Here is a 13,522-nt window from a genome sequence, read left to right on the forward strand (position 1 = left end):
GATGCCAGCAGGCCTTCTAATGCTTGGCTGAGACGGTTGGACCCTGCCCAGTGTGGCTTGGAAACAGTGAGCCACAATCACACACGCAACACTAGAGCTCTTGGATGGGAACCAGCTGCTGGGCTGGTTGACCTCTCACCTGGGGCAGTTTTTTTTTTTTAACAAATCACTGATAGGTTCATTGTTCCCCTTGAACCCTACAATTCCCTGGTGGGTTAAGACAAGTTCTGCTATGTCAAAGAAAATCTCTCTAAGTTAGAAAAAGATGCATTTCTCAGTAACAACAAAACAGATAGGAGTTGATGCTATACAAATTGTATACACAAAATCATTGGATCTGAAATAATAGAAAATTTGTGATTTGGGTCACAATAATTAGGAACATATAAATGAAGGTGGCCATTTGACGCTCAGTTAAGACCCAGCTTGGGACATTCACATCCCATATCTGAACCGAGTGAGTGCTTTAGCTCAACTTCTGGCTCCACTCTGATCCAGCTCCCTGCTCATGTGTACCCTGGGAGGCGGTCGGTGGGTGACGGCTCGGGAATGTGGTCAGTCACCCAGATGGGTGAATTTCCGGCTCTTGACTTCATGGCCCAGCCCTGGTGTTGTGGGTATTCCTCCTATTTCCCACAGCAGCTGTCACTAGAATTGATAGGCATTCTTGTGATATTGTACATAAGTAACTTCTGATAAATTTTAAATACAAGGAACAACATTTTTCACTGTTTACTAATACTATCAAGGCTATTTTTCACCAAGAACTATGACAGATGTAGTCAAACATGTCCAGTTTATTAGTACCACAGATACAAGGATACCACACACACACACACACACACACACACAAACTCACAGAAAATCTATTATTAAAAAAAAAGCTACATGTGGATTTTTTTGGGCTCCAAATAAATGTTGGGTGAATTTCATTTTTCCATGAATGTATCTCTTACTGGGGCGTTGTGTGTGAGTTCACTTGAGTTCAGAAAGTGACTTTATTACCGGAGTTCCTCTTATAGTAAAATCTCATCAGTTTCATGCTTCTTACTCTGTTCCTCAATTTTAAGTGTCAAGTTTTCCTTAAGGAAAAGAAACTGCATATATACTTATTTGGAAGACAAAGTTACAAAGAGAGAGGGAGAGACAGAAAAATCTTCCATCTGCTGGTCCCCTCTGTAAAAGGCCACAGCAGCTCACTCTGGGCCAGGCTGAATGAAGCCAGCAGCCTGAAACTCCACCTGAGCCTCTGACAATGTGTAGGGATCCAAGCATTTGGACACCCTCTGCTTTTTCCCAGGCACAGCAGCAGGGAGCGGAATCAGAAGTGGAGCAGGTGGGACTTGAACCAGTGCTGATGATCTGAATAACTGGTGTTGCAAGTGGTGGTTTAAACCACTGTACCACAATGCTGGCCTTAGAGTTCAAGATTTCTTTTTTTTTTATAATAAGTTTTTTTTTTAAAGATTTATTTATTTATTGGAAAGTCAGATATACAGAGAGGAGGAGAGACAGAGGAAGATCTTCCGTCCGATGATTCACTCCCCAAGTGAGCACAACGGTCGATGCTATGCCGGTCCAAAGCCAGGAGCCAGGAACTTGTTCCAGGTATCCCACATGGGTGCAGGGTCCCAAGGCTTTGGGCCGTCCTCAACTGCTTCCCCAGGCCACAAGCAGGGAGCTGGATGGGAAGTGGAGCAGCCAGGATTAGAACCGGTGCCCATATGGGATCCCAGGCATTCGAGGCTAGGACTTTAGCCACTAGGCCACAGTGCCGCCAGGCCCAGTTCATGATTTCTTAACAAATGCTCCATAGATCTCTAACTGGGGTTAATGGGACCATAATGACTTCACACGATTTCCTATCATGTATTTGATTGTTTCAACTTTACATTTGATTCCTCTTCGAAATATCCTTCATTTGCAAAAGTCAAACAACTTTTGAATGACTTATTACAATTCAGTGGTGTTGAATGAATGTTCTAGTATGTTGCTCACTGGTAGGATTAGGGAATGAGCAACCGTGGGTGGGATCCCTGCATGGCTTATGATGGACTTCATTAAGTTCATCACACATTTTTTCTCATTCTGCTCTCTTGGCTCCCTGAAATGAGAATGATCTAGAGATAATAGGTTTTGCTAGTGGTTTATGGAAAGACTACAGAGCCTCCAGCTGCATCATTTACTATGGAAAACAATTTTTCCTGTTTAAGGATAGATTCTAAAATAGTTAACTTGGGCTCAGCATATGGCTCAATTGGCTAATCCTCTCCTGTCAACTGCCAGGATCCCATATGGGCACTAGTTTGTGCCTCTGCTGCTCCACTTCCCCTCTGGCTCCCTGCTTGTGGCCTGAGAAAGCAATGGAGAATGGCCCAAGGCCTTGGGAACCTGCAGCCAAGCTTGGAGACCCAGGGCGGTGGGGGCGGGGCGGGGGGCTCCTGGCTTTGGATCAGCTCAGTTCTGGCTGTGCAGCCACTGAGGGAGTGAACCAGTGGATGGAGGATCTTTGTCTCTTTTCTCTGAATATTTGACTTTCTAATAAAAATAAAGAAATAATAAAAATACTGAACTGCTCCCCAGTGCTGACAGCCACAAGAGATGCACGTCTGCTATCTGTGTGGCATTTACCATCTTTTACCACAGTCAATGGATTGTCTCTATTTTAATCGCATGATTTTGTATTTCATCTGGTGAGAAATGTGTATAAATGTTAATTGACATTTCGATGTGGCTAGATGGAGAAATGTGCCTCTGTAATGCTATTCCTCCTCCACCCTTCCTAGAACTGCTGCAGAGTCCGGCCGCAGAGCTCATTGCATGCTCAGGCATTCTCATGGCTTGTCCTCTGATTGTTAGATGAGATCCTGCCAAAAACGGAATCGTGCTTATTATGTGGTCAATAGCATGCTGGCAGTTACATAGTTGTCAATTGTTCCAAATCATATTTCAAATCAGATTGGAAATTGGTATGCTTGCTCTGTTATTCATGCTTATTTTGGATTTTTCATGCTTACTTAAAAAAAAAAAAGAAGTACTAAATGCCCAAATCTTTTCATCCTTTTCTATTTTCCACTTGCTCGTCCTCTAAGAGCTGGCAAATTGCAGAACGCTTTGAAGTCTATTAAAGTAACCAGGACGTAGTGTTTCCCCTCGGGCTTTCCCTAGTCACTTGGACAAAATTATGCCCATTATATTTCCAAACACTCTTCCAGCATCTTCTGTAAAGTAAAATTCTCTCCTTGAGAAGGGTGTTTGTCCATAAATGAGGTTTGTTTCATGGTCAGACTCTGTGTTCATACATTTGGCTTCTTGGCACTTTTTATCTCTAGTTTTTCTTGAAATTCGTTGAGGCTGTTCGGCAAGAGCACTGACAGGGCTCCTCCCACGCCACATGGATTTCTGTGAAACACAGACAGAAACTACCAGCTCTGAACTTTCAGTGTGGTTTTGGCATCCCATCTTTTCCCCCTCCTCACTCTTAGTCATCAGTCCAAAAAGTTTTATTTTACTTCCTCTCTAGACAGATTTTCTGTTTGGGAGCTGAATTTTGCTTCAATCTTGAAATGTATTTGCTTAGTAGATGTTAACTAAGTATAGTTAAAGTGTATTCAGGGCCCATTGCAGTAGCATAGCAGCTAAAGTCCTCGCCTTGCATACGCTGGGATCCCATATGGGTGCCGGTTCTAATCCTGGCAGTCCCGTTTCCCAGTCAACTCCCTGCTTATGGCCTGGGAAAGCAGTCGAGGACGGCCCAAAGCCTTGGGACCCTGTACCTGCATGGGAGACCTGGAAGAGGCTCCTGGCTCCTGGCTTTGGATTGACACAGTTCTGGCTGTTGCGGTCACTTGGGAAGTGAATTAACAGATGGGAGATCTTTCTCTTCGTCTTTCCTCCTATTTATATCTGACTTTAAGACAATTAATTAATTAATTAAAGTAAAAATATTTAAAAAGTGTATTTATAGCTTATTGTAGAATTTATGATAGAAAATTGTATTATTGTAGAATTTATGATAAAAAATTGTGTTTAATAAGCCATGAAATTTTACCAGTTGTTCATTTTTGTCCTGAAGAAATTTGCTTTGATAACCAATGAATTATAACTATGATAAAATTAGAAGTTCATTTTTTTTATCACCCTCTCTAGTTTATGATTGTAAAAGAGTGACCTTGTCGGTTTATAATGAGACATGAATATTAATTACTGTAGGGGAGTATTCTGTCATAATGAAAAGCTTGCAGTTCTAAATTGGAAATCTGAAGTGACTATTTAAACAGAAAAGATGAACTATGGGCGAAAATTTAAATTTAACCAAACCACAAATACTAATAGAGGTTTAAAAAAAATGTACAAAAAGCACCAGCTGGAGAAACAACTGCATGCTGGAGGCGTCAGCTCTTGCAGGACCAACAATGTCTTTGTCGGACTCATGCTGCCTCAGTTTACCAAGTAAGAAAAGGTTAACCCTCTTAAGAAAAACTCTCTTTGCATTCATTTGTCAGAAAATTATTGTGATATATGGATTGCTGCTACATTAGACATTTTTATTATTATTTCACAGCAAATAGAAACAATACTATCACAAGTCACCTACTTTTGGAGGCAGCAGCTAAACAAAAATGTGGAGAAAAATTCTAAATATTCCTGTCTGTGATGTGACTAGTCCCCTGAGACACCTTGAACAATAAGCAACCTGAACAACCATCCTTAGCCGCTTTGAATGTTTTTGAGACTGTCCCCGTAATAAAGTGCTTCCACCTTTAGAGAAATAGTCTGTGTGGTAAAGTGAGTAGGAGCCCTGCACTGGGATGCTGGGATGCTGGGATGCTGGGATGCTGGGTGTGCTACTTGCCTATCATGACCCTGAACAACTCCCTTAGCAAGAGGCCACCTCAGCTAGTGTGGGGATAAATTAGCCCAGCCCTTCTAGCTGCTACCTGAAGTCACCTGAGGTGCCCTCCGCTTGAGTAGTCAGTGAGATCATGACATATTGATGAGTACCAGGTTTCCACTTGGCACTTGTGAAAAATGGGCATTCTTTTAAAAAAAAAAATCCTGTTTTCAAATTGGATGCAAGATACACGTGGAAGCAGCAAGGGCAGTGCTTGCTGGGGTGTGCCTTTCCCTGCCAGCTCACCTGTGGTTTTGCAAATTCGTGGGCAGGTATAGTTGGAACCCAGGAGGCTGACACTCGGAGTTTCCTAGGAGGCCAGATGCTAAGGTAATTGTTTGGTGTTTGCAAAAGTCACTGTGCAGATGGAAATACCAACATGATCTTTAAAACAAACCCAGCCAGTAAGCAGTTGTGTAATAAACCTCAAGTGGATGTAGGATTTTCTATTTCAAGAAATGAAATTTTGCAAAGGTAACCAAACAACCAGTCTAGAAATAGTGCCAAGTCTTTGCTTCAGGTGAAGTCAGGGGGAAGTTGGTCTGAATGCATCCCCGCCCCCTCCAGTCCCACCATCTCCTGCACCCCTTCTCACTATCCTGATGGCTCAGCCTGGTCACGGCCACACCTCTGAACCAGCCCAGAAAGGAGAAGAGGAGGCGTGACCTTCCTTGAGTCACTCATGAAGCTTTTGGGGACCTGGTGGGTCCCTGGCGCTGGTCTCAGGACTGGAGGGGGAAGTCACACCAGACCTGACTGGGGCCCACGCACTGCCTAGTCTAGCTGGAGGTCCACCTGCCCCGCTCTGTCCTCCCACCTGCTGTTCCTCCTTCCCTCTTCCTGTCTAGGTGATGGCCTTCATTTGCCCAGAGGTGCCCAATGTACCATCTCTTCCCCAGTGATTTCAGAAGTTAACTGCCAGGCCTTGGCTCCCAACCCCCTCCTGCCTGGTATGTCCCTGTGTCGTCCTCCTAGTCGTCCAGGGGCCGCCTTCCCTCATCACCCAAGTTAGAGATAACTTGCTTCCCCACCTCCCATCCTCTCTGTGCTTTGGCTCAGTCCTGACTATCCATCTGCCTTCTGTAACAGCTACTGGAGTCCTAGTGAGTATCATCCCTGCTGGATTGACATGGGAGTGGGAGCAGCAAGCTGAATCCAAGGCCATGTCCAACCTGGCACCTTTCTTTGCACTGCTGGGGCCCTACTACAAACTCAAGTAGGGTTAGCTGGAATGGATTTTTTTAAATTGTTATCATTATTTTTAGCTTCTGGTCCTCTGCCATAAGGGGTCCATGCCTGGCTTTTAGGTCCTGTTTATTCAAAGCATTTCAATTTCTTTGGCTCTCCATGACCACCTCCTCCTACCAGACCATCCCACCTATCGCTAATTCACACTCTTGCTTTACTAACAGGTGACCTTCTGGTCTACCTTCACCGTGTTAATTCACATGTTTGAACAACAACGCCTGGGTTGAACCTTTGACTAGGAGGAATGAAAACCTTCCACTGGAATTTCAAGCATCAGCAGTCAGCTAGCAAGGGTCAGGGAGCCGCTAGATCTGGCTGATGACTGATTTCCCATTCTTCCCCAGTGTTCGCCTCCAACTAAAGGTCCTGCTACCCTCTCTCTGCAAGGGGCCCTGGGAGTATTCTCACTTCCAAGAGATGACTGCCCTCCTGGACCCTTTACACTTGAGAATACCTGTGTCTGCTCCCTGCCACTTGGGGTCACACCCTTGGTGTACTTCACTCTTGGCAAGATGTCCCTCTCCCATCCACATGGATATTGGGCCACTGGTTCTAAAGGCTTTGGTCTTGGGACTCCTATGCTTTTAAAACGGAAGCGGGAGTAGCACTGTGAGGCCGCAGGCTAAACCGCTACGTGGCGTGCCCACATCTCATAGCGGAATGCATTTTGAGCCCTAGCTTCTCTGACTTCAATTCAGATGCCTGTAAATGTGACTGGGAAGGCAGCAGATGATGGTCAAAGTTGTTGGGGCCTTGCCTTGCACTTGGGGAACTCGGAAGGAGTTCCTGACACTGGGCTTCAGCCTAGCCCATCTTTCTCAGGCATTTGGGGAGTAAGCAGTTCTCTCTATAATTCTCCCTTTCTTTCTGTCACTTTGCCATCCAAATAAACAAATACATAAACACTTTTTGAAAACTATTAAGGAAGCCAAAAAGCTATTGATGATGTGGGTCATGTCTACTTATATTGATCACATTGGAAACTAAGAAAACATTAAATTATTAATTCATCTTAAAAGCAGCACAAAATCATTACATCTGAAAATAACTTCTAAGCAAAACAAGTATGTCTTCCAAAACACAAACAATGATAAGGGGAGAAAAGCACTGCTTTACATTTTTGCAAATCTCACAAACATCTGACTTGATGAAGAAAGCGTGAGTCTCCGATCTGCTTTTGCACTTACTCTGCTGCCACCCTGTGAGCCGTACAGCTGTCAGGAGAGGCTGACAGTGGAGAAGGCAGTCCATCTCTCAGTGCTGTTATGAATATGCTTTTGACCTCACCAACTCTTTACAAGGAGTTCTGGAACCCCTGGGGCTTCCTGGACTGCACTTTGAGAACTGCTTCCTTCACTACTCCTTAGTAACTTACCCAGCTGTTGCTCACCCTTATAGCTAGGCTTTTCAGCAAACTGTATCTGGGATTCAGCCAACCCTGTAACGGGTATTTGGAGGTGCGAGCTCCCCAACAGCATGGGAGAGGGGCTCGGCAACCCTGTACTTTCTCTTATGGTGCTGCATTCCCCCATGGAGGGAGCCTTTGGAGAAGCCCTATTCTGTGGAAGATCACTGGGGAGCCTCTGGAATCTCGCATCTTGGTTCTTGGAAGGACATTTTGATTTTGGAAACAGAGGCCAAGCAGAGTGAAATCTGGTTAATGATCTGGGCAATCAAATTGGATAACACTGCAGTCTGGAATTTATGAAAGAACTTGTCACTTCTGTAAATGTGAACTGCAAAGCAAATGCAAGCAATCAACCTTTCCCCTCATCCTGATTCTATACCTACATTCATGCTTGCATGTGAAAAATTATATTTGGCCAAGTTCAGTGCATACAGTGAGCATTGGAAGCAATCTAATTGCCATCTACCGAGAGATCAGTTAAATAAACAACAGCTTCCATAGACCAGAACATTCTGAAAATGAAAAAAAAAATTCTGCATTTTCTAATACTAAATTAAGTGTAAAAAGCAAAAAGACAGAGCAATACATATAGCAGGCTGTCGTGTGTGTGTGTGCTCCGTGCATACATAAAGCAGACAGCACCCAGGCAGCTTTCGCTTCCAAGGAGGGGTGCTTGCTGGCAGAGGCCAGGGTGGAAGAGCAGCTCTTCAAGGACCCTCTTTTTGTGCCTTTTGAGTTCAAAGCTAAATGTTGTGGAAACGTTGGCTGTCCCTTCGCTTACCAAAGTGCAAGTGGAGTTTGTAATATGAGGAAGGCTCGTCTCCCAAAAGGCAGTGGCGGAATGCTTGGAAAACACAGACAACATCCAGACAACACATGGAGGGGATGGGGAGCTGCTCTCCATCATGGCTCACTCCTCTCTCTCTTACTTCATTCCACAAAGAGGGAAACTGGATCAACATAGGTCACCTGGGCTCTTCGTTCCAACTCCCCTTTGTCAGAAAGAGGGGTTTCTCAACTGCTCCTGCTGCTCTTCGTGGAGAGGTGATGGAAGGGAGGAGGGAGATCCCCTTTCTGGGATATCATCCCATATCTCTTTTTCTGCTATTGGTATTCCCCAGGTGGTCCGGGGAGAAGTGGTGCTATTCCAAATCAAACTCTCCTTTGAAGACTAAAAATTTGTTGTTTGCAGGTGGGTCCACAAATCTGGACCTCAGGGCTTTCTTGGGGCCTGGCACAGGTCAGTGACTCTGCTCAGCCTATTCTAAAGAACCCTTGGCCTTCACTCACTCACTTATTCACTCACTCATTTGTTCTACAAGTACATACTGAATCTGCTCATTGCAGGAGATGCTGGTACAACCAACCCTGGGCATTCATCAATAGCCAATACAGCTCAAGTCCCTATTCTGGTGGCATTTATATTGATATGATGAGAGAATAACAATTGTTAAGTAAGCAAATCAGTGGTCAGAGCAATGTGACAGGGGAGTCCTGGGGCACCCTCCTTGGACTGTATGCCATGGTATGCCATTCTGCAGAGGCCTTGGTCCGTGGAGAGATGCCTCTACAATGCTGTAGGCCCTGCCTCTGGTGATGAGAGTGGGACTGCCCTGGCCATGTGGCAGGTCCTGGGGGAGGAGTGAAGGGCATGGAAGAGAAGAGGGGTGTCAACACTGTAAGATCTTGTCTTTACCAGCTGCTGCTAAACACCTTTGAGAAACTCTGCTTCCAGCTCAAGGAGATCTTCCATCCAGGAACCCCAGCACAGCAGGCACAACCCCTGTGGTGAACCCTTTGGCAAGATGAATTGGACCAGCTGTGGTTCCCAGGACTTTGGATCCAGCAGGGCCTCCCAGGACCACGTCACCAAGTTGCTGTGCATGGGTAAGATCAGCTGAGTATAAACCCAATACCAAGTGGCTGATGCTTCTCATGAAATGGTAGTCTGGCAATTTATAGCTCTTTGTGAGGCAGTTGTACACAGGCTACACAGCATAGGTGAACACAATGGAGCTTAGAGAGGTTTGACAGTGTCCCAAAATCACATAGGCATCAAGTCACTGGACTTTCGGGCTCAGACTTCATGGCATCAATCTCCATGCTGGTTCTCACCCCTGCTTTACCTTCTCTGCCTTCCCCAGGGTGGACATTTGTCCTGGTGCTGCCCCTCCTCCTCACTGTAAGCAGGTGTGGACAGCCCTGCCAGCCCACATTTCCCACTGGTGACTCCAGTTTCCTTCTCACGGCCTGGGGTTCCTGTGCATCCTTTTACCCCACTCCACTTCCCACACACCATGCACAGAGCCTCGTTGCCTCATCTGCATGATCTGCCATTGGTGATGGGCGCTAGGAAGATCTGGTCTCCCAAGTTACTCCCTGTCCTTCACCTAGCAGGTGGGCAGATGCTTTCACGGGGGTGGGGAAAGGTCACTTGCACTGCTCAGAGGGGAGAGGAGGAAAATGGCAGAGAAGGTGTGAGGGCTTAGAGCGCTCAGCACAATTCCATTGGCCTGGGTGCCCCAAGAGGTTATAACCCTTGGTGCTTACCACTCCAGAAGTTGCTATCATTCCCTGCTCTTGAATTGCCCTGATGACCACTGCATCTCCTCAAGCCCACTCGACAGCAAAAGTGTCTCTGAGCACCAGCTCTGCAAGATACATGCCCCAAGGGGCATCACCTGCAAGGAGGGCCCACTGCATAATCCCACTGCCAGGGGCAGAGCAGGCAAAGAGAGATTTGACCTTGAGATAACAAAATGTGGACTCAAATCCAGATCCCCTCCCCGAGATTCCCTCCCTACACGGCAGGAGAGTCTGAGGAATCCTTCTACCACTGGGAATCCAGGGACAGACATGAAAAAGGGGGTGGGCTTGGCATCGCCATCCATCGAGCACGCTTGTCGCCTCCTCTTAGCCTCAGCCCAGTTTGCTGGGGTGCTGACCCCTTTCAACCTCTTTGTGTGCTCCTCCCTAGGCACCCACCACCTGCTCCCCAGTTTGTTTTTTTTTTTTTCTGGACCTACTGCGATATCTTTTGATAACCCTTGATAGAAGTGCCTGGGCTCAGGAGCCAAATGGCTGCATGGAGAGCAGGAGGCAGTATCAACACACAGTGTAAACTCAGAAAGGTGTACATTCAGGTTCAAATTCTGCCACTTGTTAGCACCCATGACCTTGAATAAGTCTAAGTCGGTTCCTTTACTGTTTATTGGGGATTGTGACTGTGCCTACTTCTAGTTAATTTAGGATAATTACATGAGATAATGAATGTGTCCAGCATATAGGAAGGAGTTTTAAAATGGCAGGAAATTAAAATGGCGCTTTCTAAAGCTTCCTCATAAATATATTACTGTTTGTGATCTGGTAGCACTCACATGCGTGTGTGTGTGTAAGGATCGCTCTCACATTTCCTCTCCTGTCTTTCCTTCTCTGCAGAAAGCATCACCATCCGGAAGTCAGAGAATGGATCTGCAGGACTCAGCAGGTGGGTGAGACAAGACTAGACCCATAGAGGAAGAGGGTTGGAGGTGTGGGAGAAGAAAGCTGTGGAGGCTAGGGCAGAGGATCCAGGAAGAGGTTGACTGTTGGGGAAGTGGAAATCCAGAGGTGGGGGAGCTCCTAGTTGGGTGGGGATGCCCCATGGCACTTTGGGGATGCCCCAGGCAGCCAGGCTGTCCTCAGTAATCTTGATTACCTATTGCAGCTTTGGCACAGCCACCACAGCTGTTCTGGGCTCTATGGGCATTGTAGCCCTCATCCTGCTCTTGGTGGGTCTCTTGTCCATGACTCTGAAGAAATGGAAGCACAAAAGTAAGTTGAGTATGCTGGCCCTGGAACTGGGATTGAAGAAAGGAGATACCTAGGGTAGAGGCAGGGCAGCCTTGGGGGAGGGGACAGGTGTGGTCTGTAGGATCTCTTCCTTAGAGTTGCCAGAGACTAAATCCAGGGCAGCATGACTCAATCCATCACGCAGAATCTTTGTGCTGAAAGCCATAGCTCTCTGCATGTACATTTATGGTCCACCCATCAACTACAGGAAACATGGATGCCACACAATCTCATCTAAACAATACGACAATGACTCATACCCACTCCTCCTATATTTTCCTGGGAACTTAATTCCAATGGTTGGAACGTAATGGGTTTTGCCTTTCAAGCCTGGGTCCTCAATCCAGCAATCAACCAAGTCCCTGTGGGTGCCATCTCAATACAGGTTGACTGGGTCTGTGGATTTTCCTAGAGTTATTGAAGATGTCGCTGGGGGCATCAGCCCAGCTTTCTCCAAAAACCCTCATTCAGAGTACTTGCTGATCCCTGTATAGAACCCACACAGAGGGTGCTGGGCAGGTGGCAGGGGGCACACTTAGTACTTGTAAAGCTGAGCAAATAAACAAGCAAATACAGAGACTGTACTGACTTTGGAAATGGAGAGAGATGCAGGACTTGCTCATCAAGAAACTAGGGTTCCAGCTGCCTCCCAGCAACTGGCTTTGCCTTTGGAAGCCCCTCATGCTTGTCCATCTGCTTGTACCTGGGACTCTGTGGCTGAAGGACCTCTCCTGCTATGCTGTGCTGTGTATTCAGACACAATCACCCTGGTTCCTTCTTTCAGCCACCCCAGGAGGCCATCATTAGACCAGGAGAAGGACGCCCCTATTATGTTCCCTTGAAACTTGGTGTGGGAGTCAGATATGGGCCTGGCTGAATTCCAGCACAGCTGCTGCTGTAAACTGGTCTCTGTGTTTCTTGACAATGTCTGAATCATCCTCTGATGAAGGCGAATGACTGTGTATTTATTCTATCTTCTTGGGGTCACAACGAAGCTTTAATGGAGGTGAGTGATACGGGAGGGTCAGGGAACATGGTGTGTCCCCTCTGCCAGACTCCTGTGACAGCCTGAACAATAAGGGAGCCCTCTCTGGGTCTTAGCCCACCTAAGGTAAGAGCTAAGGAGGGAGATACACTCCAGTCCAGGCCCAGTTTCCCAGGGCTCACATACAGGAATTATCCTGAGTCACCCTCCTGTCTAGGGACACACAGTGGCTTATGTGGTAGTCCAACAGAATTACAAGAATAGCCAAGAATTACGGAAGAGGGGTAGGTGGAGCTTACAAATATATAGGGAGTTCCTCTTATCAGTGAGCCCCCATGAGAAATGGGGCCATGAAGGAGCACCTCATGGGAGGTTGACCCCTGTCCACCACCAACCAGGGACACTTCCATGGGGGACTTTGGTTAACATCTGAAACTTTGCAATTGACACATTCCTTTCCTTTCTTTGCAAATCTCCGTTAAGCACCTCCATGTTCTCAGTAACAGGAATATGAACATGAGTGAATACAACAAATAGAACTTTGCCCAGATGGCATTTGCCTTCCCGAATGAGCAAATAAGCAAGGAAATCCATAGCAGGTCAGATGATGGCAGGTGGTCTAGGGAAACAAAATATGACAGCACAGGGAGGGATCACCAGGTGGGAGAGGACTTCTACTTTATATTGGGAGCTGGGAAGGCCTCACTGACATTGACCCAACCGAAGTAATGCTGTGAGATTTGAGGATAAGTGGGAAGAGCACTGGAGGCAGCAGGAGCAGCAAGTGCAAAGTCCTTGAGGCAGATGTGTACCTGAGTGGGGGGAAAAAAATAAACAAGGAGGTCCCCAACTGTAGACAACTAGCTTGCCTTGTACCTAGACAAGTGTTACATTGTTGAAGTAAAAGCAGTTCACAGTGACTGTCATTCTGGGCCTGGTTCATGTTAATTCTTGTGTTAACCATGTCAGTAAACCAGCATAGTTCACGCTCCGACATTTGTGGGTACTGGGGTTGGGAATAGGCCAGACTGGTCCAGGCTGCAGCACCTACAGGCACAACTAAGAATAGGATGTGGAGCAGGCCAGGCTGCAACAGCCACCAGCTCATACTAAGGCTGAGATAGAGGGGGCATACTATGCCAGGCAGGAGTCCAAC

The sequence above is a fragment of the Ochotona curzoniae genome, unplaced genomic scaffold (assembly GCF_017591425.1).
Source record: "Ochotona curzoniae isolate NIBS_2020 unplaced genomic scaffold, NIBS_Ocur_1.0 contig_430, whole genome shotgun sequence".
NCBI lineage: Eukaryota > Metazoa > Chordata > Mammalia > Lagomorpha > Ochotonidae > Ochotona > Ochotona curzoniae.